Raw genomic sequence first — 26379 nt, 5'->3', positions numbered from 1 at the left:
TAAAATGAGTATGAAGCTTACTTAAAAGCACATGGCTAGCCATACCATCCCACCAGAAGTGTTGCTGTGTGAAATAAATAAATGTGTTTTGTTACACAGGCTTGAATATGACTCTAAAGAAGAAAATACACATTCATGTTTCACGGTGTTTGGTGGTGGTAGATAGTACCTTTTTCGTGGCTTTTCAGCTGGTGCAGAAGCTCTTTTGTGGTAGGAAATGTTTCTCAGAAATGCAGGTTTTGATATTTTAATGTGTGTGTTATGACTGAGCACTTCCATGTTTAAACAGTGCTTTCCTCTGCTGTGTATGTATTCAACATAACTTCATCTGACACATGAACTTCTGTGAATATAATCAGCTGTGACTACAGACACATCTCATTCGTACTTTGCAAGAATTTAATATACTCATGGTGTCAATGTGAGAGCAGTTAAAGAGGTCTTATTTTAAAGAAAAGAATTGCATGCTTCTGTAGGTGTGGATTTCATAATTAAAAATCCTATAGCCAGATATTTGACAGCATGTTTTGCACAAATATCTACCATTAAAAAAAAAGTGTTTCTTTTTGTCATCCAGTTTGTTGCTATTCCTATATGATTTTAACATTAAAAATCATTGTTGAACATGCAGGCTTTGCAGATTTTATTTACAATTTGGCTTACAAAGAAAATGACTCCATCATCATTGTTTGAAATAATGGTGAAACCAAAGTTGGGAAAACTATTTCCACAGCTTATGATTCAGTTCAATTCAGTTCAGTTGCTCAGTCATGTCCGACTCAGTGACCTTATGGACTGCAGCATGCCAGACTTCTCTGTCCATCACCAACTCCCAGAGCTTGCTCAAATTCATGTCCATCGAGTAAATGATGCCATCCAACCTTCTCATTCTCTGTCGTCCCCTTCTCTTCCTGCCTTAAATCTTTCCCAGAATGAGGGTCTTTTCAAATGAGTCAGCTCTTAGCATCAGGTGGCCAACTATTGGAGTTTCAGCTTCAGCATCAGTCCCTCCAATGAATATTCAGGATTGATTTCCTTTAGGATTCACTGTTTTGATCTCTTTGCAGTCCAAGGAACTCTCAAGAGTCTTCTTCAACATCACAGTTCAAAAGCATCAATTCTTTGAGGCTCAGCTTTTTTTATAGCCCAACTCTCAAATCCATACATGACCACTGGAAAAACCATAGCCTTGACTAGATGGACCTTTGTCAGCAAAATAATGTCTCTGCTTTTTAATATGCTGTCTAGGTTGGTCATATCTTTTCTTCCAAGGAGCAAGCATCTTTTAACTTCATGGCTACAGTCACCATCTGCAGTGATTTTGGAGCCCCCCAAAATAAAGTCTGTCACTGTTTCCATTGTTTCCCCATATATCTGCCATGAAGTGATGGGACGGGATGCCGTGATCTTAGTTTTCTGAATGTTAAGCTTTAAGCCAACTTTTTCACTCTCCTCTTTCATTTTCATCAAGAGGCCCTTCAGTTCTTCTTTGCTTTCTGCCATAAGAGTGGTGTTATCTGCCTATCTGAGGTTATTGATATTTCTCCCAGCAATCTTGATTCCAGCTTGTGCTTCATCCAGTCCAGCATTTCTCATGATGTACTCTGCATATAAGTTAAATAAGCACAGTAACAGTATAGCCTTGACATACTCCTTTCACAATTTGGAACCAGTCTGTTGTTCCATGCCCAGTTCTAACTGTTGCTTTTTGTCCTGCATACAGATTTTTCAGGAGGCAGGTCAGGTGGTCTGGTATTCCCATCTCTTTAAGAATGTTCCACAATGTGTTTTGATCTACATAGTCAAAGGCTTTGGCATAGTCAATAAAGCAGAAGTTGATTTTTTCTGGAACTCTCTTGCTTTTTCAATGATCCAACAGATGTTGCCAATTTGATCTCTGGTTCCTCTGCCTTTTCTAAATCCAGTTTGAACATCTGGAAGCTTATGGCTCATGTACTGCTTAAGCCTGGCTTGGAGACTTTTGAAGATTACTTTGCTAGCATGTGAGATGAGTGCAATTGTGCAGTAGTTTGAACAATCTTTGGCATTGCCTTTCTTTGGGATTGGAATGAAAACTTACCTTTTCCAGTCCTGTGGCCACTGCTGAGTTTTCCAAATTTGCTGGCCTATTGAGTGCAGCACTTTCACAGCATCATCTTTCAGGATTTGAAATAGCTCAACTGGAATTCCATCACCTCCATTAGCTTTGTTTGTAGTGATGCTTTCTAAGGCCCACTTGACTTCGCATTCCAGGATGTCTGGCTCTAGGTGAGTGATCACACCATCGTGGTTATCTAGGTCATGAAGATCTTTTTTGTTTAGTTTATCAGTGTATTCTTGCCACCTTTTCTTGACATGCTCTGATTCTGATTAATAATACCTATATTGGTAGTGACCTATAGTTCTGCTTCAGTCTATTTTTCCTTTGAATGTTCAGGCAATCATGATAATAAGTTCCTATGACTAAAATTTTATCATTAAGATTAAATTGGTTAAATATATCTAAATAGCGTTTAAGGAAGAATGGGTTGTTCTCTAGTCTGGAAAGGATCACTTTATCGTATTTGAAATATAGCACAATTTTAACAGTATTATGCATGTATTATTCAAACAACTGTGACATAACAAACATGTTTTGTTTTAACATTAAATTTTACTGTCATCATCTGTGTGTCCCTGTCTGCAAACTGTATCAATTGGGTGTATGAGAGTGTCTGACAAACAAGTGACTCAGGAACGACAAAGACCTCCTGCCAGCATCTAACTGAGATTATTTCTCAAACCCACAGGCTGACCATGGCAGTCTAGTTGTCAAAGGTAATTAATTGTTAAATGAGGATAAAAGGTCCTCTTTAGGCTGGTTCAGGGAAATAGCCATGTATAATACCATAGAGATGTTTTCATTAATTGATAACATTTTAAAATATATTCTATAATATTTTAAATTTGCATGCAAATTAAAATGCACTTTTTTTGTTGTAAACTTTTTGAGAAGTCTGACAAATTCACAGTTATGCTACCAAAAATATGATCAAAATACAGAACAACTTGATAACTGTCCAAAATTCTCAGTTTTTTGTCTATATAGTTAATACCCTACCAATTTACTACCAGCTGACCAGTCCTCTGTCCATATGCCTTTTTCAAAGTGTCATATAAATGGAATCATAAAGCCTTTTAAGTCTGAATTTTCACTTTGCATAAAGAATCTAGCATATTGCTGCCTGCATCAATATAGTTTGCTTATTTATATTTCTTAGTAGCGTCTCACACTATGTAATATACCAGAGTTTGTTTACTCATTCCTTGGGTGGAGAACACGTGGCTGTTTTCAGAATTTCACTGTTATAGCTGCCCTGAATGTTTGGTAATGGATTTTTGTGTAAATACAAGTTTTCATTTCTCTACAAATTGGGATTTCTGGATAAATGTGTTTTGTAAGTGTGCAATTACCTTCATAATGAACCACCAACCTTCAGAGAAGCTGTCTCAATTTTCTTTTCTTTTTTTTTAAATTTATTTATTTTTATTGTATTGGTTTTGCCATATATCAACATGAATCCACCACAGGTATACTTGTGTTCCCCATCCCGAAACCCCCTCCCACCTCCCTCCCTGTACCATCCCTCTGGGTCGTCCCAGTGCACCAGCCCCAAGCAACCAGTATCATGCATCGAACTTGGACTGGTGATTTGTTTCATATATGATATTATGCATGTTTCAATGCCATTCTCCCAAATCATTCCACCCTCTCCCTCTCCCACAGAGTCCAAAAAGTCTGTGTCTCTTTTGCTGTCTCGCACACAGGGTTATCGTTACCATCTTTCTAAATTCCATATATAGGTGTTAGTATACTGTATTGGTGTTTTTCTTTCTGGCTTACTTCACTCTGTATAATAGGCTCCAGTTTCATCCACCTCATTAGAACTGATTCAAATGAATTCTTTTTAATGGCTGAGTAATACTCCATTGTGTATATGTACCACAGCTTTCTTATCCATTCATCTGCTGATGGACATCTACGTTACTTCCATGTCCTGGCTATTATAAACAGTGCTGCAATGAAAATTGAGGTACACGTGTCTCTTTCAATTCTGGTTTCCTCAGTGTGTATGCCCAGCAGTGGGATTGCTGGGTCATAAGGCAGTTCTATTTCCAGATTTTTAAGGAGTCTCCACACTGTTCTCCATAGTGGCTGTACTAGTTTGCATTCCCACCAACAGTGTAAGAAGGTTCCCTTTTCTCCACACCCTCCCCAGCATTTATTGCTTGTAGACTTTTAGATCACAGCCATCCTGACTGGCATGAAATGGTACCTCATAGTGGTTTTGATTTGCATTTCTCTGATAATGAGTGATATTGAGCATCTTTCCATGTGTTTGTTAGCCATCTGTATGTCTTCTTTGGAGAAATGTCTGTTTAGCATTTTGGCCCATTTTTTGATTGGGTCATTTATTTTTCTGGAATTCAGCTGGGAGTTGGTGATGGGCAGGGAGGCCTGGCGTGTTGCATTTCATGGGGTTGCAAAGAGTTGGACACGACTGAGTGACTGAACTGAACTGAACTGAACTGAGGGCCAGAAAGCGCCTTCCTCTTCTCGTCTTCCCCGTCCTTCTGTACCTGCAGAGGCTGCTGCAGCCCGTCCTTGGGGAGCAGACTCTCCAGGCTGACACTGGCAGCTTGCGGCTGGTAGGGCTGTGTAAAGAGCAAGGCCTGGCGAGCCTGCACAGACCCGTCTGTCTGCAGACTCCCTGAACGCCCCCTCCTGGGGGCTGGCCTTGCACAGCCCCAGGTTCAGGCTGGGGTTCACCTGGGAGAGAATGGCCATAAGCTGGACCTTCCTGTAGTCAGAGATGATGGGGGCCCCAGCAGCCCTGGCCTCCCCAAGGCAGGAGGACTTTTGCTTTGCCTCTGGTCAGGCCATCTGGGCTCAGAGAGTACAGGCTGGCCCAGAGGCAGCGTGTTCCCAGTCCTGGGGTACAAGCTTCAGGGAACAGAGACAAAGGACTCCATCCCCCCACCCGGCACTGAGGAGCCTCACAATGCCCTGGGGCCCTTGGTTTGTGTTCTTGCTTTGTCTTCCACCTTCATCCATCCCCTTTCTCCAGATCAAGTAGATTCAGGAAGGGGGTGGGGTACGTGGGGAGGTGCGTGGCAGGGGGTGGGGGGGTGGGGCGTTGGGATTAGCTCCCAAACACGTCTCGATTTTACAACCCAGTTAGGCTGGTCTATAAAATGGAAATAATGAATGACACCATATGATTACAACCTTAACACTGTAGCCCCAGCTATGAAGGCTCCATAGGCAATAACAATGAAATTACTGACTTCATTCATTAGCAAGTATCAAGTATTTTGCAGCTATAGATTTAGCTAATATATTCTGTTCAGTGCCTATTTCGAATGCCTCTCAGAGGAAGTTTGCTTTCACCTCTAAAGGGACACAAGATACTTTACTTGACTACTCATAGGGTATCTCAGTTGCTTGACCACCTCATACAATTTTTTCAAGATATTAACTGCATTCAACTCCTTCTGGATATATGGATATGACATTGTGTATAAACGGATTCAGGCTTCCCCAGTGGCTCAGTGGTAAAGAGTCTGCCTGCTGAGCTGCAGGTTCAGTCCCTGGGTCAGGAAGATACCCTGGGGGAGAGTATGGCAATCCACTCCACAGAGGAGTCTGGTGAGCTGCAGACCAGAGGGTCACAAAGAGTTGTACACAACTGAAGCAACTTAGGACTCATGCACACAAAGGAGTTCATTTGACAGATTCATTTAGGACCATGGGAGGAGGTCATCTGGAGAAGGTGACATCTGGTTGACTGGCAAACTGGACCTGTGTGCTCCTCACCCTCTCCTTTGTCTTTAGAATGTACATTCTGTCCATCATTCCTTCAGTGAGAGATATTTTCAAAGACCACACAAGCAGTCTTGAGAGAGCAACTTGTTGTTCAGACCATCTGAACAGTATACATGCTTGAAGCTGGTTAAGACCTCTATATAAATATTTGAAATTCTGACTGGTGGGTATTGAGATATACTTGTCTCACAGCCTCCCATGAAAAGCCCTATATGTGAGACTATAAGCAATAATTTGATGCTTATTCTAGAACATGAGTTCAACTTTAATTCAATTGTATTTTACTGACCTACCATAAAATTAATTCAACTTATTGGGATATCAGGGCTTCCCCAGTGGTTCAGTGATAAAGAATCCACCTACAGTGCAGGAGACCCAGGTTTGATGACTCAGTCAGCAAGATCCCCTGGAGGAGGAAATGGCAACCCACTCTGGTATTCTTGCCTAGGGAATTCTATGGAAAGAGGAGCCTGGTGGGTTACAGTCCATGGGGTTGCAAAAAGTCAGACATGACTTAGAGACTCAACAACAACAAGAATATCTGGATATTGATACCAAGGATGAGAAGAATCAGGACTTTTTGTTTTATGATGGTTTACTGGAACCTGAGAGTCACAGTTTCCTGCACAGAGAGAAGTGTTATCAATTTACTGAGTAATGGGAGAATTTTTTAAAGAAAATTTAAATTTCTAAAAAACCCCACATATATACATGGTGAGAAACAGAGTACTAACATAATTGGAAATCTTAATTGCACAAAAATCTTTAAGAACACTGAAAGTTTATTTTTTCAGACTGACTTAGAGGCATACTAACTAGATTGCACTCATCTCACACTCTAGTAAAGTAATGCTCAAAATTCTCCAAGACAGGCTTCAGCAATATGTGAACTGTGAACTTCCAGATGTTCAAGCTGGTTTTAGAAAAGGCAGAGGAACCAGAGATCAAATTGCCAACATCTGCTGGTTCATCAAAAAAGCAAGAGAGTTCCAGAAAAACATCTATTTCTGCTTTATTGACTATGCCAAAGCCTTTGACTGTGTGAATCACAATAAACTGTGGAAAATTCTTCGAGAGATGGGAATGCCAGACCACCTGACCTGCCTCTTGACAAACCTATGTGCAGGTCAGGAAGCAACAGTTAGAACTGGACATGGAACAACAGACTGGTTCCAAATAGGAAAAGGAGTATGTCAAGGCTGTATATTGTCACCCTGCTTATTTAACTCATATGCAGAGTACATCATGGGAAACGCTGGGCTGGAAGAAGCACAAGCTGGAATCAAAATTGCCAGGAGAAATATCAATAACCTCAGATATGCAGATGACACCACCCTTATGGCAGAAAGTGAAGAGGATCTAAAAAGCCTCTTGATGAAAGTGAAAGTGGAGAGTGAAAAAGTTGGCTTAAAGCCCAACATTCAGAAAATGAAGATCATGGCATCTGATCCCACCACTTCATGGGAAATAGATAGGGGAAGAGTGGAAACAGTGTCAGACTTTATTTTTTGGGACTCCAAAATCACTGCAGATGGTGACTGCAGCCATGAAATTAAAAGATGCTTAGTCCTTGGAAGGAAAGTTATAACCAACCTAGATAGCATGTTCAAAAGCAGAGACATTACTTTGCCAACAAAGGTCTGTCTAGTCAAGGCTACGGTTTTTCCAGTGATCATGTATGGATGTAAGAGTTGGACTGTGAAGAAAGCTGAGTGCCGAAGAATTGATGCTTTTGAACTGTGGTGTTGGAGAAGACTCTTGAGAGTCCCTTGGACTGCAAAGAGATCCAACCAGTCCATCCTAAAGGAGATCAGTCTTGGGTGTTCTTTGGAAGGACTGATGCTGAAGCTGAAACTCCAATACTTTGGCCACCTCATGTGAAGAGTTGACTCATTGGAAAATACTCTGATGCTGGGAGGGATTGGGGGCAGGAGGAGAAAGGGACGACAGAGGATGAAATGGCTGGATGGCATCACCAACTCGATGGACGTGAGTTTGAGTGAACTCTGGGAGTTGGTGATGGACAGGGAGGCCTGGAATGCTGCAATTCATGGGATCGCAAAGAATCGGAAACGACTGAGCAACTGAACTGAACTGAACTGAGCTAGATTAGATAGCTGTCTCTGGTGCCGTCTATTGTCTGAAAGATGCAAGAATTCTAGGTTCTTCGGTATATGGAAAACACTTTTTAAGTTCATTCCTGTCAAGCAGTGCCAATGTGCACTTGCTAGGAAAGTCTGTTTTCTTAAGGCTTGTTTATGGTAAGCATTTAAGTATTTGAGTGGAAGTAGCATATATTTTCTTGATGACCTCCTTTACCACATTATTTGCAAGTTTCAAAACAAAGATCCTTCATACAAACCCTTTTGACCTTGTCACCTTTCATCCAATACTTTGCTTTTAAAAATTCAATGTATCAATAAATCCATTCAGTAAGTTGTTAATTTAGATGTATTTTTCAATTCTATTTTATTTTCTAAGGTTTCCAATCATTTGCAGAATGTCTCCCAACTTTTGTCATTTTCAATTTTTTTTTGACAATTTTCTTTAGGATGTTTTTAGAATTATTTTTAAACTCTTGCTTGCCAACTCCAATTTTGGTTCAATGTGTATATGCTTTTGGCATTTTCCCTCTTGTATGGGCATAAAATCTTTCCTGTTGTCATGCTTAGTAATTTGTTTATTACATGCCATACAGACTACAAAGATGTTCTACAGGATTTCTCAAGTCAATGAAGCTTCAACTATTTTTCTGATGCAATTAAGAGTAACAAGCTCCATTCAATAGAAAACTGATTCTTTTGGTTTTGGCAACATGCACTGTGTCTCCAGTTCACCCCTCTTACTAGGACATAATGACCTAGGACTTTCACATAAGTACTTAAGCTTTCTTGGAGTCTCTTCAGCAAGAAAGTAATATAGAATTGTCTACTCTTGTATTTCAGAGGTTTTTGACATATCTTTAACCCCTTACTCCAAGCAATTTAAAATTTGGAAAATGCTGTGAAGGGAAGACAGCTCTGTGTTTGTAGCCATGCAAATTTCCAGTTTGGGTACTCTAGTACTGTGTAATTACCAAAAGTTCTGTGATTTTTTCTGAGAGCAGCTGAAATATCATTGTTAATAAAACTGTCCAGAGAAGGAAATGGCAACCACTCCAGTACTCTTGCTTGGAAACTCCCATGGATGGAGGAGCCTGGTGGGCTGCAGTCCATGGGGTCGCTGAGGGTCGGACATGACTGAGTGACTTCACTTTCACTTTTCACTTTCATGCATTGGAGAAGGAAATGGCAACCCACTCCAGTGTTCTTTCCTGGAGAATCCCAGGTACAGGGGAGCCTGGTGGGCTACCGACTATGGGGTTGCACAGAGTCAGACATGACTGAAGCAACTTAGCAGTAGCAGCAGCAGTGAAACTGTCATACAAAACGCACATAAGAACAATCAAGTTGAAAATGGAAAACTGTATTTGCTAACTGGGATGGTTTTGTCTTCTTTTGATGCTCTCAGGCATAAGACTCTTATTTTAAAGTCCTTCTGGGACTTTCCTGGTGGTCCAGTGGTTAATAGTCTACCTGCCCCTGCACAGGACATGGGGTCAATCCCTGGTCCAGGAAGATAACCACAAGCCAAAGGGCATCTAAGCCATGCACCCCAACTGTTGAGCCTCTGATAAAAACTTAAACTTGTTCACTCAGTCGTGTCTGACTTTTTGCAACCCCATGGACTGTACCCGCCAGGCTCCACTGTACATGGGATTCTCCAGGCAAGAATATTGGAGTGGGTTGCCATTTCCTTCTCCAGGGGATCTTCCCAACCCAGGGATCGAACCTGGGTCTCCTGCATTGCAGGCAGATGCTTTATCCTCTGAGCCAATATTAGAGCCCAAATTCTAGAGCCCATGGTCTGCAACAGAAAGTACCCCCACTCTCTGCAACTAGAGAAAGCCCATGCACAGCAAGGAAGACCCTGCATAGCCAAAAGCAAACAGACAGGTAGATAGATAATTTTTAAAAATAAAGTCCTTTCATCTTCTCAGAAAGCACCTATGATAACAGGTTCTATAGTAGCCCCTGCTGGTCTCACCCTTCAGTGCAACAAAAAAATTTTACATTTCAGTGCTGAGGGTATCAAGTAACATTTTTAGGAACTTCCATGTGGTTTTGAAATAATTTAAATGAGAGCTATGTTTTAAAATATATGAGCTATTTAAAAGAACCTCTACAGTATCAGAGTGTAGGACTCTAGTGGGATTTCAAGTGTCAGGAAAAAAACAACCACAATATTACTGAGAGTAAAAATTGCCTCTTCAAACTAACACTAACAGAATTGCTATTATAATTATGAAGTTGTTTCAAAATAATAATTCACAATAACCTACTAATTATTCCCTAGGAATCTCTTGGAAATGAACATGTTTGGAACCTTCAGTTATTAGGTCCCTAATTACCTGCGAATGTATATAAAAGTCCTTGGTTCTATTGGTGAAATTATTTATCTGGGTAATAGGAAAATGTCTCCTCCTTTGGTAAGTAGCTTCTGTGTTTACCAGATTGGCTTTATTGATGCAAAAATAGACTTTTATGGATCTGAGATCACTGACATGTGTCAAAATAGTTACAAAATCATATGTATTAGCATATTACCTACAAATAAATCTACCTGCGTCATTCTTCTGTAGCTTCTACAGGGATCTGAGACACTTACCTTGTTTAAATATTTTTTTTTTTTTGTTAACAGAAATAAACTGAAACATGATTGGCTACCTGACAGTTTCAATTACTTTATTTTCTATTCTAACATTGTTTTGCTATATATTTATGAAAAATTTAGCAAATCACTTCAGTTTGATTGAATCTTTTTGGTCATTCCCATTGAAAAGCAAGAATCCAAGATTCACTCTCATCTCTGACTTTTCCCCTCATGCTTCTCTTCTCACTCACGTTTCTCTACATGGATGGTGGTGGTGGTGGTAGAGGTGATTTAGTTACAAAGTCGTGTTCCACTCTTTGCAACTGTGGCCCCGCCCAGCTCCTCTGTCCATTGGATTTCCCAGGTAGGAATACTAGGATGGATTGCCATTTCTTTCACCAGGGAATCTTCCTGACCGAGGATCAAACCCACGTCTCCTGAATCACGGGCATTCTCCTGCATTGTAGGCAGATTCTTTAAGGGTTGAGCCCCCAGGGAAACCCTTCTTAGTCTATTGGATGGGATGCTCGCTGTGAGTCCCAGAGAGTAATGGACTGTGTTTTCAGGAAATAACTGAGTCATTCTGCGCTGCCTTCAGCAAGTTTCCACCACAGCCTGTCTCACGGAGGCCACACGGTTAATTTTCTAACCACCTTCATGGTTGTCCTTGTGAGCTTTGGCTTCACACATATCTGAATTTGAATTATACCTGTCAACTACTTGTGGACTGACTCGGAACATTAAGCTTCAATGTCCCCATGCAACATATGGAATCAATAATGAGACTCTAGCTTACACAGCCCATCTGTCTTGAAGTTTTGGAGGAGGAGCCTGGGCTCCAATCCTATTTTCATCACGTCTTAGCTCTCCGGCTCTCTGTGCTTTAGCTCCCTCAACTGTAAGAGAAAGAAGGCGGTGACAGCAGCTGTTGTGAAACTTTGTGAGTGTACTTTTGTGTGATAAGTAAATAAATTATATGTAAAGTGTTTAGAATATTGCATTTCACATCACAATCATTATATAAATGATAACTATTATTTTAAAAATCTAGTGACATAGTTCTAATTATTAGTTAGGGATAAGCAAGAGCAGTGGGGTTGTTTCTGTTGTTGTTGTTTAGTCGTTAAGCCATGTCCAACTCTTTGTGACCCCATGGAACTGTAGCCCTCTCATAGACAGGCCTCTGTGTCTATGAGATTCTCCAGAAAAGGATACTGGAGTGGGTTTCCATTTCCTTCTCTTGAAGATCTTCCTAGATCAGGGACTGAACCCACATCTCCTGCTTTGGCAAATGGATTCTTTACTGCTGAGCAGAGAGCAGTGGAGTAATTGAAACTAATCTTCACTCTTTACCTATTATTTGCCAGTCTATCTAAAGTGAAACAGCAAGAAAGTATAGATAGATAGTTTTCCTCATTAAGCCTGGCAGAGAAACCATGTGAAATACTGTTGTCATTATTATAGTAAAATTTTAAATATATATAATGTTATATATAATAATATACAGATAGTATATGTATTAAGTATAACAGATTCTCTCTCTCTCTCTCTCTCTCTCTATATATATATATATATATACACACACACACACACACACAATTGTGCAAGGTCATACAGTCCACGTGGCTAATATGAGATTCTAACCAAATGCTTATTAACTCTAAATTTAGGTCATATCATTTCTGAACACTCTGATTACCTTGAAAACAGGCAAAATAAGAATAAATTAACTACTATCCTAACAAGGTACTGCATCTCATTCACACTCTTTGAGGTAATAACATAAGACAGCATCCTAACCCTTCTAATTCTCTTAGACTTTTCTGTGCCTATATTATAGCATACTTTTAGTGATTAGATGATATTACAACAAAGAAGTTCTTAGCCCTGTACTGTCTCAATAATTTTATATAAGTGAGAGAATGACTCCAACCATTTGTTCTAGCCAACTGTGGCAGTAGTAACAAAGCTCATTGGAGGTTTCACTTGCTTGTTTTATAGATTTCCAAGTGATCCTTCAAAGTTACAATAAAAAGTCTTATATTTCAAAGTCATGTTCAAACTCTCCTTGCTTCCAGAAAATTTCTAAGATTACAGAAACAGAAATTGACAAAATTCTTAGACTCAACATCCTGAATTATACTAGGATAAAAATTAAATGCAGCTATTTGTGCTTGCTCACATATATAATTAGTGAGGAGGCTATATAGAGTAATTTTTAAAAATGAGAAGTTAATACTAATTTTTTTCCCACTTTACTCAGTCATCTTATATTTATGCTGTGCTTACTAGAAGCCAAGAATGATAAAGAATGCCAAAGAGAAAAGCAGTTAATTACTTTAATCTCCTTAACTTAGTATCTTGACAGGATTTAAGGATTTGCCTTAAACTTGTCACTTTCTAAAACATGCTCTCAGCTGATGTTTACTGACATTTGCTTTAATTTCACTAATATCATTTTTGCTTTTATTATTTTTTTTAAATAGCTGAAGTATATTTCATTGCATCATTCTAATCACAGTCAAGAGTACAACACACAGCTATCTATTAAATACTGGACAGAAGGAGTACATTGTTCTAGAGTTATCATTGCAAGATATACTTAAGTTAACATACTTTTAATAACAGATATATTTTCCCTCTTATCATCATTTCATTTATTACTTCATTATTCATTTACTCCTCTGTAGTAGCTATAGGTCTATACTTGAGAATTAAAAAGTAAGAAATATGAGATGTTATGTGCACATGTCTGTCCATTGGAAGAACTAGCTATTAATCAAACAAAATAAAACTATCAACCATGAGATAAAGCTACTAAATTCTGAAATATGTTTCTCAGAATTTATATTTGGAAGGATATTTGGTCTGGGACTCTTGATTGCTTGTTTGTTTGTTGAAACAACAAAATAACCTTATAATTATATCTAATTTTTTTCTCTATCAACATAGCATCTTAGGATGTTAGAATTCTCATAAGAAGAAAACAGCACAGAATATGACTTTTTAGATGGAAACTATACCTTGGTGACTGAGTTTATTCTGTTAGGGTTTCCAACTTGCCCTGAACTGCAGATTGTCCAGTTTCTCCTATTTCCGACTTAGTACTCTATGATTTTAATGGGGAACATTGGATTGATGATGTTAATCAGGGTTGATCTGCACCTTCAAACGCCCATGTATTTTTTCCTTAGTAACTTATCCTTTGTAGACCTTTGCTATTCTTCAGTCATCATTCCCAAAATACTTGTCAACTTCCTCTTTCAGAACAAGTCAATTTCCTATCACAGCTGTGCCCTGTAGTTCTATTTCTTCTGTACTTTCGCAGATACCAAATCCTTTATCTTTGCTGCCATGGTGTGTGACTGCTATGTCGCCATATCCCTTTACTGTACACGGCTGTGATGTCTCGGGGCATCTGCATATGGTTGATCGTCTTGTCATACTTTGGAGGCAATATGAGTTCCCTGGTGCACACATCCTTTGCGTTTACTCTGAAATACTCTGAGAAAAATGTCATTAATCATTTTTTCTGTGACCTCTGTCCCTTGCTTAAGTTATTGTGCACAGACACGTCACTTAATGAGTGGCTTCTCTCCCCATAGGGCAGCTCAGTGGAAATTATCTACTTCATCGTTTTCATCATCTCCTACTTTTACATTCTCCTGTAAGTCTTAAAGATCCATTTTTCAGCAGGAGGAAGAAGACCTTCTCTACCTATGCTTCTCACCTGACATCCGTGGCCATCTACAAGGGAACTCTGCTCTTCATTTACTCACGACTCAGCTACCTGTATTCTCCAAACACTGATAAAATCATCTCAGTGTTCTACACCATCATCAACCCAATGCTGAACCCCTTGATTTATAGTTTGAGAAACAAAGACTTAAAAGACGCTGCTAAAAATGTCTTAAAACCAAAGATAAATCCCTCCTGAGATATAAGGTTCCAGGATTCATCTAAATCCCTGGTTACAAACTCCAGCTGTGTGTATGCTCGGTCATGTCCAACTCTTTGCGACCCCATGGACTATAACCTGCCAGGCTCTTTTGTCCTTGAAATTATCCAGACAAGAATACTGGAGTGGATTGCCATTTCCTCCTCCAGGGAATCTTCCCCACCCAGGGATGGAACCTGTATCTCTTGCTTATCCTGCATTTACAGGTGGATGCTTTATCCCTGCAGTGCCTGGGACAAACTGTAGCTAAGAACCTGCCACAACCTTGCCAGCACATACACAACTTCTCACACAAACATTTTATCATACACTTGTTTTCACAGAGCCAAACACATTTCATAGCCCCCAGATAAAGGAAACATTTAAAAGTTTCAAAATTGCTGCAAACTAATAGTTGGATAACTTTCCAACTATTCAGTTCAGTTCAGTCACTCAATTGTGTCTGACTCTTTGCAACCTCATGGACTGCAGCATGCTAGGCCTTCCTGTCCATCACCAACTCCCAGAGCTTGTTCAAACTCATGTCCATCGAGTTGATGATGCCATCCAACCATCTCATCCTCTGTCATCTCCTTCTCCTGCCTTCAATATTTCCCAGCTATGGGGTCTTTTCCAATGAGTCATTTCTTCATATAAGGTGACCAAAGTATTGGAGCTTCAGCTTCAGAATCAGTCCTGCCAATGAATATTCCTTTATTATTGACTGGTTTGATCTTCTTACAGGCCAAGGGATTCTCAAGAGTCTTCTCCAACATGACAGTTCAAAAGCATCAATTCTTTGGCACTCAGCTTTCTTTATGGTCCATATTTCACATCCATACATGACTACTGGAAAAACTATAGCTTTGACTCCATGGACCTTTGTTGCTAAAGTAATGTCTCTGCTTTTTAATATGCTGTCTTCTATGTTTGTCATACCTTTTCTTCCATGGGGCAAGCATCTTTTAATTTCATGGCTGTAGTCACCATCTACAGTGATTTTGGAGCCCAAGAAAATAAACTCTGTCACTTCCAACCATTAGGAGCTGGGAGTTAATGCTAGAACAGATTGTAATAGATTGTCTTAAAAGATATAGCAAGAACCTCAGAGATTGTGTCTGTATGTGTTTTCATGTGTAGAATATCTCATTAACAAGATTGCATTTATGAAATTACTGGATTAGAGAGGAAGCCAGATTCCTTTGGTTTCTTTGCTATCTCTTGTACCCAACTAGTCAATTGCACTTTGATTAAGTTATTTATTTTTTCTGTCACAATTGTCTGACCTGTAAAATTAGGAAAGTATAGTACCTACATAAATGACTGTTGCATGTTTGACTAAATGCTGAGAATCATGCCTGAATCATTTTAAACACTTGATAGATCTTAAATACATATATTTCTTTAATCAATTAAAATACATAAAGTGCAACAAGATGTTGTGAGGCAGGGGTGCTAGGAAAGCGATAATACAAAATCAAATACCTTTCTTAAGTGATGTCCAATAACAAGTCAAGAACCTTCTATACCCAATCTAATCCAAATTAATTTGAAAACTTTTTCTAAGTAAGTGGCATCTTGTAGACTAAAGGTTAATTGCAAGCAAAGTATTTGTTTTCCTCCCTATCTTTTATTTTTATGTGTGAAAGTATTACTGAAAGTATGGAACATCCTTTTCTGGTATCTCAGAAACACAATGAGCTACTGAGCATATAACTTGTGTCTTCAATGGCTGGTCAACTGGCGTGACATTGGGAAGCACCACAGAGAACACTCACTTGAAGCCTGAACATAAAAGGACATGTATAACTGCAAATTATTTCTATAACTTATGTTTTTGCTGTTTACTATTATTTTCATCATTATTATTATTATATCATTAATTGCCATTTATATATCTGTTGGTGAGGTATATGTTCAATCATGTCTCTATTTTTAATTGGGTTGTGTTTTTATTATTTATAAATAGTTTTGTATAGTCTAGCTACAAATTCTTTGTTGCAAAAATGTTTTGCAAATATTTTCTTCACTTCATCTATAAATCTAACATCTATCTATATTACATAATAATACATAGCATTATATAATAACACAAAACATTAAAAAGATTTCATAAAATTATGTAACTGGAATAATCAACAAAACATTTTTTCCCCTCTGCTTATATTCTATTCATACTGCTTCAGCTTTCATTTGCTATATAAACACTATCTCAGAATGGCACAGTTTAAATAACTGGGCTGTATTCTGTTATTCTTCATGTTGACCATGGTCAGATGGTATCGAACTATACAGCATCCCATGGACAGAGGAGCCTGGTGGGCTACAGTCCAGGGGGTCACTAAAGTTCCAAACATGACTTAATGACTAAATAACAACAACAGCCAAGTATAAACATCAGTTTGAAGATTCTTGTTGCTTTATTTCAAAAGTATTTGAGGTTCCATCTTACAAATAACAACCTGTGAAAAACTGAACTTCATGTGAACAATATGTCATATTCTTTAGGTCTAAAAAATATACATATCACTCACATTCCAATTTTCACATATTATCCAAGACACACACACATGCAAACACGTGACAGACATATAAATGCATGAAAACACAATGGAGATAAGTCTATATATTTCAGAAACAATTGAAAGTGAAAGTCACTCAGTCGTGTCTGACTGTGACCCCATGAACTATACAGTTCATGGAATTCTCCAGGCTAGAATACTGGAGTGGGTAGCTATTTCCTTCTCCAAGAGCTCATTCCCGACCCAGGAATCAAGCCCAGGTCTCCCTCATTGCAGGCAGATTCTTTACCAGCTAAGCTATAAAGGAAGCCCACAGCATTTACTATCACTCATCTCATTTCCATTTTACAAAGAAAAAGCCTTTTTTATATTTCACTGGAGTGTGTAGCTGTTCTTTTCTCTAGGGGATCTTCCCAACCCAGGGATTGAACCCAGATCTCCCACATTGCAGGTAGATTCTTTACCATCTGAGCCACCAGGGAAGCACAAGAATATTGGAATGGGTAGCCTACCCATTCTCCAGGGATCTTCCTGCCACAGGAATTGAACCAGGGTCTCCTGTATTGCAGGCTGATTTTTACCAGCTGAGCTACAGGGTAGCTCAATAGATAAAAAATATATGGGTTAAGTTTGTAGAAATGTTTTCCTTCAATGAGTAAAGAGATTCTTTCTTTGGCACCAGACAATTCCCACAGAAAGGTAATTAATATTATGACAAAACAAAAATACACAACTAGAGAACAGCTCATTAATACTTGCTTAATGTCTCACCAGATAGTGAACATAACATAAACCAAAACCAGAAGCATAATTATTTTATTATAATCAATCCATGATATGCTCATTATTTCTGGAACTGATACAGATACTCTTAAAACAGTCATGGTTTTGAGAAATATTAAAATTGTTACCTTGTTTTGCATCCACATGAATATTCACAGAAAATGCTTAGTCCGGACTCTTACAGCCATGTATCTCTAACATTAGAGTCTCACCCACATTATTTTGAAGAGGAGAAGACAGGTAAGTTCATCAAATGTATTCTTTGAAGTAAAGAAAGGAAGGCTCAGAAACAAGCTTGTAGAAAGTAACATGCCTCACAAGTTACATTTAGGTTTGGTTCAGTTTCCCAACGCTGTATACCAGGTATTTGTTTTTATTGAGTAATAACAGTTATGCCTTTTTAAAGAGTGCATGCATGAATGTATAATTTTCTGAATATAAAGACAATTGCATATAGAATTGTATTCTATCTTATGATATATTGCAGATGTGCAGAAGTGTTACACATCCATGTGTTCTTTTCTTGATCATTTTCTAAAATCTTAGACAAGAACAAAGGAAAATGGATGGAGGGAATTGCTCCTCCATTACTGGATTCATTTACTTGGGAATTATTGATAACACCGAGGACAAAGTGACCATATTTAACATGGTTCTAATTGTTTATCTCACTGGCCACTTGGCAAATCTTGGGATGATGTTCCTGATTAACATGGATCTGCAGCTTCACACACCCGTGTACTTTTTCCTTGGTCACCTCTCCTTCTGTGTCCTCTGCTATGCACTGCAATTCACCCCAAGATGCTCTTGGACCTATTTGCCAAGAACAAATCAATCCCCTCCTATGGCTATGCTCTGCAATTCTTGGTCTTCTGTATCTTTGCAGATTAGGAGTGTTTCCTGCTGGCCGTGATGGCCTATGACTGGTTCAAGGCCGTCAGCAGCCCCTTGCTCTATGCAGTCAGCATGTCCAGCAGGGTGTGCTCCCTGCTTGTGGCTGGGGTTTTCCTAGTGGGAATGGCAGATGCTCTGATACACAAGACATTAGCATTCCATTTATGCTTCTGTGGGTCAAATGAGATTAACGATTTCTTCTGTGACTTACCTCCACTTTTACTCCTTTCCTGCTCTGATATACAGGACAATGAATTGGTGTTATTCACTATTTTGGGTTTTATTGAACTGAGTACTATTTCAGGAATCCTTTTCTCTTATTTTATCATCCTTTCAGTCTTGAAGACCCACTGTACTGATGGGAAGTTCAAAGCTTTCTCCACCTGCACCTCTCATTTAAATGTTGTGACAATTTTCTAGGGAACTGTACTTTTCTTGTATTTGAGGCCAAATAATTTCTACTCTCCAGATCAAGACAAAATGACCTAATTGTTCTATACCCTTGTGAATCCCATGTTAAATCCTCTGTTATATAGACTATAGAACAAAGATGTGAAACAGGCCCTGAAAAACTGGAAAATGAAAGGTGGTTTTAAAGGGTGTACTATAAATATATAGACACACATATATATGTTTGTTGTTTTTGTAAAATTATATTCATGATTCAAGGGAAATGAAATTGTTTCAAATACTATAAAGGAGCAAATAAATATTTGTAATAAAATATAATCTTTAAAACACAGCATGCTTCATTGTGTATATACAATTAATATATAGCACTTCCTCTTTGCTGAGTACTTCCAGAATTTTGCAATTTTGTCAAATATTATGGTTAATTCTTTCATTCAAATATTATTTCAATTACACTAAAATTTATTGTATATTTACTGAGAGACCTTTGAACATTTAGGTCCTTTATATTCTATGATGCACACTGTATTTTCTACATTAATGACTATAGATCAGATCAGATCAGTCGCTCAGTCATGTCCCACTCTTTGTGACCCCATGAATCGCAGCATGCCAGGCCTCCCTGTCCATCACCAACTCCCGGAGTTCACTCAGACTCACGTCCATCGAGTCAGTGATGCCATCCAGCCATCTCATCCTCTGTTGTCCCCTTCTCGTCCTGCCTCCAATCCCTCCCAGCATCAGAGTCTTTTCCAATGAGTCAACTTTTCTCATTAGCTGGCCAAAGTACTGGAGTTTCAGCTTTAGCATCATTCCTTCCAAAGAAATCCCAGGGCTGATCTCCTTCAGAACGGACTGGTTGGATCTCCTTGCAGTCCAAGGGACTCTCAAGAGTCTTCTCCAACACCACAGTTCAAAAGCTCCAATTCTTCGGCAATCAGCTTTCTTCACAGTCCAACTCTCACATCCATACTTGACCACAGGAAAAACCATAGCCTTGACTAGATGAACCTTTGTTGGCAAAGTAATGTCTCTGCTTTTGAATATGCTATCTAGGTTGGTCATAACCTTCCTCTAACACTGTACACAAAAATAAATGCAAAATGGATTAAATACATAAATATAAGATGAGGTATTACAAAACTCTTAGAGGAAAACATAGACCTAACAGTCTTAGACATTCACTGCAGCAATATATATGTGTGTGTGTGTGTATATATATATATATATATATATATATATATATAGTATCCACCTCCTAAGGCAACAGAAATAAAAACAAAAATAAACCAATGGACCTAATTAAACTAAAACAACAACAACAAAAAGTTCTGCACAGCAAAGGATACCATAAACACAATGAAAGGACAACCCATAGAATGGGAGACAATATTTGTAAATGACGTTAGCAACTAGGGATTAATTCCAAAATTTACAAACAGCTAATGCAGCTCAGTATACAAAGCAAACAACCCAAACAAAAACATGCACAGAAGATCTGAATAGACATTTCTCCAAACAAAACATACAGGCAGCCAAGAGGCACATGAAAAGATTCTCAACACATGAATCATTAAAGAAAAGCAAGTTAAAACCACAAAGAGATATTATCTCACACTGGTTAAAATGACCATCATCAAAAAGCCTACAAACAATAAATGCTGGAGAGGGTGCCAGCTCATTTCAGTTCAGTTGCTCAATCATGTCCAACTCTTTGTGGCCCCATGAACTGCAGCACACCAGGCCTCCCTGTCCATCACCAACTTCTGGAGTCCACCCAAATCCATGTCCATTGAGTCAGTGATGCCATCCAACCATCTCATCCTCTGTTGTCCCCTTCTCCTTCTGCCTTCAATCTTTCCCAGCATCAGGATCATTTCAAATGAGTCAGCTCTTAGCATCATGTGGCCAAAGGATTGGAATTTCAGCTTCAACATCAGTCCTTCCAATAAATATTCAGGACTGATTTCCTTTAGGATGGACTGGTTGGATCTCCTTGTAGTCCAAGGGACTCTCAAGAGTCTTTTCCAACACCACAGTTCAAAAGCATCAATTCTTCAGTGCCCAGTGAAGAATTTTCTTTCTAGTCCAACACTCTCATCCATACATGACCACTGGAAAAACCATAGCCTTGACTAGACGGACTTAATTTGGCAAAGTAATGTCTCTGCTTTTCAATATGCTATCTAGGTTGGTCATAATTTTTCTTCCAAGGAGTAAGTGTCTTTTAATTTCATGGCTGCAGTCACCACCTGCAGAGATTTTGGAGCCCCCAAAAATAAAGTCTGACACTGTTTCCACTATTTCCCCATCTATTTGCCATGAAGTGATGGGACTGGATGCCATGATCTTTGTTTCCTGAATGTTGCACTTTAAGCCAACTTTTTCACTCTCCTCTTTCACTTTCAAGAGGCTCTTTAGTTCTTTTTCACTTTCTGCCATAAGGGTGGTGTCATCTGCATTTCTGAGGTTATTGTTATTTTTCCCGGCAATCTTGATTCCAGCTTGTGCTTCCTCCAGCCCAGCGTTTCTCATGATGTACTCTGCATATAAGTTAAATAAGCAGGGTGACAATATACAGCCTTGACATGCTCCTTTTCCTATTTGGAACCAGTGTGTTGTTCCATGTCCAGTTCTAACTGTTGCTTTTTGTCCTGCATACAGATTTCTCAAGAGGCAGGTCATGAGAGTGTGTGGAGAATAGAAAAACCTCCTACGCTGTTGTGGGAATGTAAATTTGTACAGCCACTATGGAGAACAGTATGAAGGTCCCTTAAAAACTTAAAAATTGAGCTAGCACATGATCCAACCATCCAAATCCAGGGCATATATTCTGAGAAAACTGTAGTTTGAAAGGATATGTGTACCCCAGTGTTCACTGCAGTGCTGTTTACAATAGCCAAGACATAGAGGTAACCTAAATGTCTGTTAACAGATGAATGGATAAAGAAGATTCAGTACATATTTATAATGGAGGATTTGTTGCTGTTCAGTCACTTAGTCATGTCCAACCCTTGCAACCCCATGGACTGCAGCATACCTGGCCTCCCCTTTCTTTATCATCTCCCAGAGCTTGCTCAAACTCATGTTCATTGGGATGCCATCCAAGCATCTCATTCTCTGTCATCCCCTTCTTATCCTGCATTCAACTTTTCCCAGAATCAGGGTGTTTTCTAAAGAGTCAGTTCTTTGCATCAGGTGGCCAAATTATTGGCGTTTCCACTTCAGCATCAGTCCTTTCAATGAATACTCAGGACTGATTTTCTTTAGGATGGACTGCTTTGCTCTTATTGCAGTCCAAGGGACTTCATACTCAAAGTTTACCCCAATAGATAGCTTTGCCTCTTTAAAGAGTGGGCACATGACTGGATGCTTTTCTGAATACAAAAACACAGTTATAGAAAGAAATGTGTTCTGCTTTATGATATTTTAAAGATGTGCAGAAGTGTTACCTACCCATGTATCTTTGTTATTTATTTTAAAAATATTTTTCTAAGAGTATAGACAAGAACAAAGAAGGATGGACAGAGACAATTGCTCCTCCTTGACTGAATTCATTTTCTTGAGAATTAGTGAGAACATTGAGAACAAAGTGACCCTGTTTACCATGGTTCTCCTTGTTTATCTCATCAATCTTCTGGCAAACCTTGGAATGATAACCCTGATTAGGATGGATCTCCAGCTGCACACACCCATGTACTTTTTCCTCAGCCACCTCTCCTTCTGTGACCTCTGCTATTCCACAGCCACCAGCCCTAAGATGCTGGTGGACCTATTTGCCAAGAACAAGTCAATCTCTTTCCATGGTTGTGCTCTGCAATTCTTGGTCTTCTGTATCTTTGCCAATTCTGAGTATCTCCTGCTGGCAGTGATGCCCTGTGACCAGTACAAGGCCATCAACAGCCCCTTGCTCTTTGCAGTCAGCATGTCCAACAGGGTGTGCTCCCTGCTCATGGCTGGGGTTTACCTGGTGGGAATGGCAGATGCTCTGATACACACAACATTAGCATTCCGCTTATGTTTCTGTGGGTCAAATGAGATTAACCATTTCTTCTATGATTTACCTCCACTTTTCCTCCTTTCTTGCTCTGATATACAGGTCAATGAGTTGGCATTATTCCTTGTTTTTGGCTTCATTGAACTGAGTACCATTTAGGGAGTTCTTGTCTTTTATTTTTATATCATCCTTTCAGTCTTGAAGATCCACTCTGTAGAGGGGAGGTTCAAAGCTTTCTCTACCTGCACCTCCCACCTAACTGCAGTGGCAATTTTCCAGGGAATTATTCGCTTTATGTATTTCAGACCGAGTTCATCCTACTCTATAGATCAAGACAAAATGACTTTGTTGTTTTATACTCTAGTGATTCCAATGTTAAACCCTCTGATTTACAGTCTAAGAAACAAGGATGTGAAACAAGCCCTAGAAAAAATAAAACTTAAAAGATGATGCTACATGTTTATATTTCACACACAGAAAAACACACACGTTGTGGTTTTTGTGCTTTTAAAAATTATGTTGCATTATACAAGAGAAAAGAAGTTCTCTTACTAAATACATAAATTAATAATAAGCATTGGTTATAAAGCCCAAATTTTAGAAATGTTACAACTTCCAAATACAGCATACTCATACGTATCAAGAATTTATATATGGCATGTTCTCTTTGTTGAAAACTTTCCTGAGTGTTCTAATTTTGTCACATTGCATTCATTCATTCTTTCATATATGAAATTCTTTCATTTACTATTTCAATTGCTAGATAATTCTCATGTGTTTATTGACAGATATTTGAACTTTTTATAAAATATTCTATGGTATGTACTGTGCTTTCTGTACTAGTGAATATAAGCTAATGTTAACCATAAGCATTTGGTAACTAGCTAAAAATTCATAAGATTCCCCAAATCCTCATGTAATTTAAAAAATAAGGGTTATAGACCTAAATCTAAAAACAAAGCTAGTATATCTTTGGATAGATACACTCAGCCTCAGATCTAAAAATCATTCAAGTTAGGAAATGAAAGGATATTCGTAAGAGGATGGAACAATTAGATGGACTTTAAGGTGGACAAGCCCATGTCCTTTAGAAGTACGGTATCCTTGTTTGCCACAATATGGAAAAAACTTGAAGGCAGCATGCTGAGTGAGATCAGTCAAACAGTAAAAGACAAATACTGTATGATCTCACATATATGTTGAATCTAAAAAGGATGAACTCATAGAAATAGAGAATGGATCAGTTGTTTCCAGAGTCTAAAAGGTGGAAGAGATTGGAGATATTATTCAAAGTGAATAACTTGTAGTCAATGAGTAAGTTCTGAGGATCTAACGTACATGATGATTCTAGTTAACACTTCTGTACAGTAAACTTGAAATTTGCTAGAAGAGTAGATCTGAACTGTCCTCATCAAACACATACTCTAAACTGTAATTATGTGAATTAGTGAATGTGCTAATTAATTTTATTGTGGTAATCATGTCATAATGCATACATATATCACATCTTCATTTTGAATACCTTACACATGCTATTTGTCAATTTTATCTCTGTAGATTTTTATCCATCATGACATCTTTTCCTAACCTATCATGATGTCTTACAAACACTACCCTGAAAAAGAGAGGCATTTTTTGGACTTGAAATAAAGCTTGAAAAAAAGAAGAAAAGTTTTTTAAGGGTCAATGGAAAAGACCTGGGTAAAGTACATCATTGTGCATTCCTTATCACTATTCATTTTTCTGTCACTCTCTCCATGTTAATTTCTTTCCCCTCTTTCCTATTCTTGGTCCTGGTTGAATGTCTCTCTCTGTCTCTTTGTGAATCACAGACAGCCACCTACTTAAAGCCTTATTTCTTTCACTCTGTTTGTGAGCGTTTTCTGCTAATGGATTGAGCATTTTATCCACTACAAGCACAATGTTCCCTGTTTTGTGGGGAAACAAACAAAAATATAACAAACTAAAAATGCTAGATAGCATTTTTGAGGGTTAATTATATCTCAGTAGCAAAATTAGCACAGAGATATAATCTGCTGTACATATACTATAGTATATATGTTGCATGCATACATACAACAGATTTTTGAGAAGGTATATAGCATGGTGTGGATATTAAACTAATGTTTCCATGAAGACACACATATTGATTATACCTGGAGTAAAGAACTATGGGTTCCTGATATTTGACTATTTCCTTCAGAATAAATAATCTGTTCCTTCAGAAAGTGTGGTTTTTGACCATATATCTGAAAAACCTTATAAGACTGAAAGACATTCATAATAATCCATTGAAACTGCAAAGTTAAAAGTCATTAATGTTCTTAGGTTTTCTCACTGCTATTGCAAAACTTCCTTATGTGAAAATATTTTAGAATAGCACTAAAGTCTAAAAATGCCTCTCTTTTTTCAGGGTAGTGTTTGTAAGACATCATGATAGGTTAGGAAAAGATGTCATGGTGGATAAAAAGCTACAGAGAATTCTTATTTTAGATAAAAGTGTTAAAAGTCTATCTCTAGTATATTTATCAGTTCACCCAAACTCTTCTGGAGTTGTATCTTATGAGCAAAAATATTGCAGAAAGAACATAGCTTGAAATATAATAAAGTCCAATCAAAATAGGGTGTCACTAGACTGCCATGGGGAGAAGGAAATGGCAACCCACTCCAGTATTCTTGCCTGGAGAATCCCAGGGATGGAGGAGCCTGGTGGGCTGCCATCTATGGGGTTGCACAGAGTTGGACATGACTGAAGTGATTTAGCAGTAGCAGCAGACTGCCATGAATAAGCCATTTCACTCCATATGGCAGAAATTCATTAACATATCTAAAGACTTATTTGATCTAAAATAGGCATATTTTATTTGATCTACTTGTGTGACATGGAAAAGAAAAAAAAAAATTGAGCCCATTAAAGTAAGACCAAAAATGGAATTCACTGATTCTATTTCTCCCATAAATTGCTTGGTTAAATAACAAATTATCAAAAAATTTTTTGGATGGGAATTGACAACTCAAATAAAAGTTTGAGCAAGAACATATAATAACTTTTCCATTTTGGGATTCTAAAAAATTAGAAACTGGCTGGCACTAAAAATTTTGATGTATTTCTCTCTACTTCAATCCCCATCCCTATACTTCCCTTTTTATATCACATCCTTCTCATGCATCCACAAATATAGCAAATATCATTGTAAAAATGCAATATTATTAATGACACATGTAGTAGGCTAATACTACAGTAAAGTTCTTATATCTTGACCATTTCATCCTTGCA

At 38.4% G+C, this 26379-nt stretch overlaps 3 pseudogenes; all 3 read left to right on the top strand.

Moving 5' to 3' along the window:
• Positions 1–107: 107 nt before the first annotated feature.
• Positions 108–14495, top strand: LOC129658706 (olfactory receptor 5I1-like; annotated as a pseudogene).
• A 3864-nt stretch (positions 14496–18359) lies between these two features.
• Positions 18360–19312, top strand: LOC129658610 (olfactory receptor 5W2-like; annotated as a pseudogene).
• A 3310-nt stretch (positions 19313–22622) lies between these two features.
• On the top strand, positions 22623–23552 carry LOC129641889 (olfactory receptor 5W2-like; annotated as a pseudogene).
• Positions 23553–26379: the final 2827 nt, after the last annotated feature.

The sequence above is a fragment of the Bubalus kerabau genome, chromosome 1, assembly GCF_029407905.1.
Source record: "Bubalus kerabau isolate K-KA32 ecotype Philippines breed swamp buffalo chromosome 1, PCC_UOA_SB_1v2, whole genome shotgun sequence".
Lineage (NCBI taxonomy): Eukaryota > Metazoa > Chordata > Mammalia > Artiodactyla > Bovidae > Bubalus > Bubalus kerabau.
This window is presented reverse-complemented; position numbering and strand designations above follow the sequence as displayed.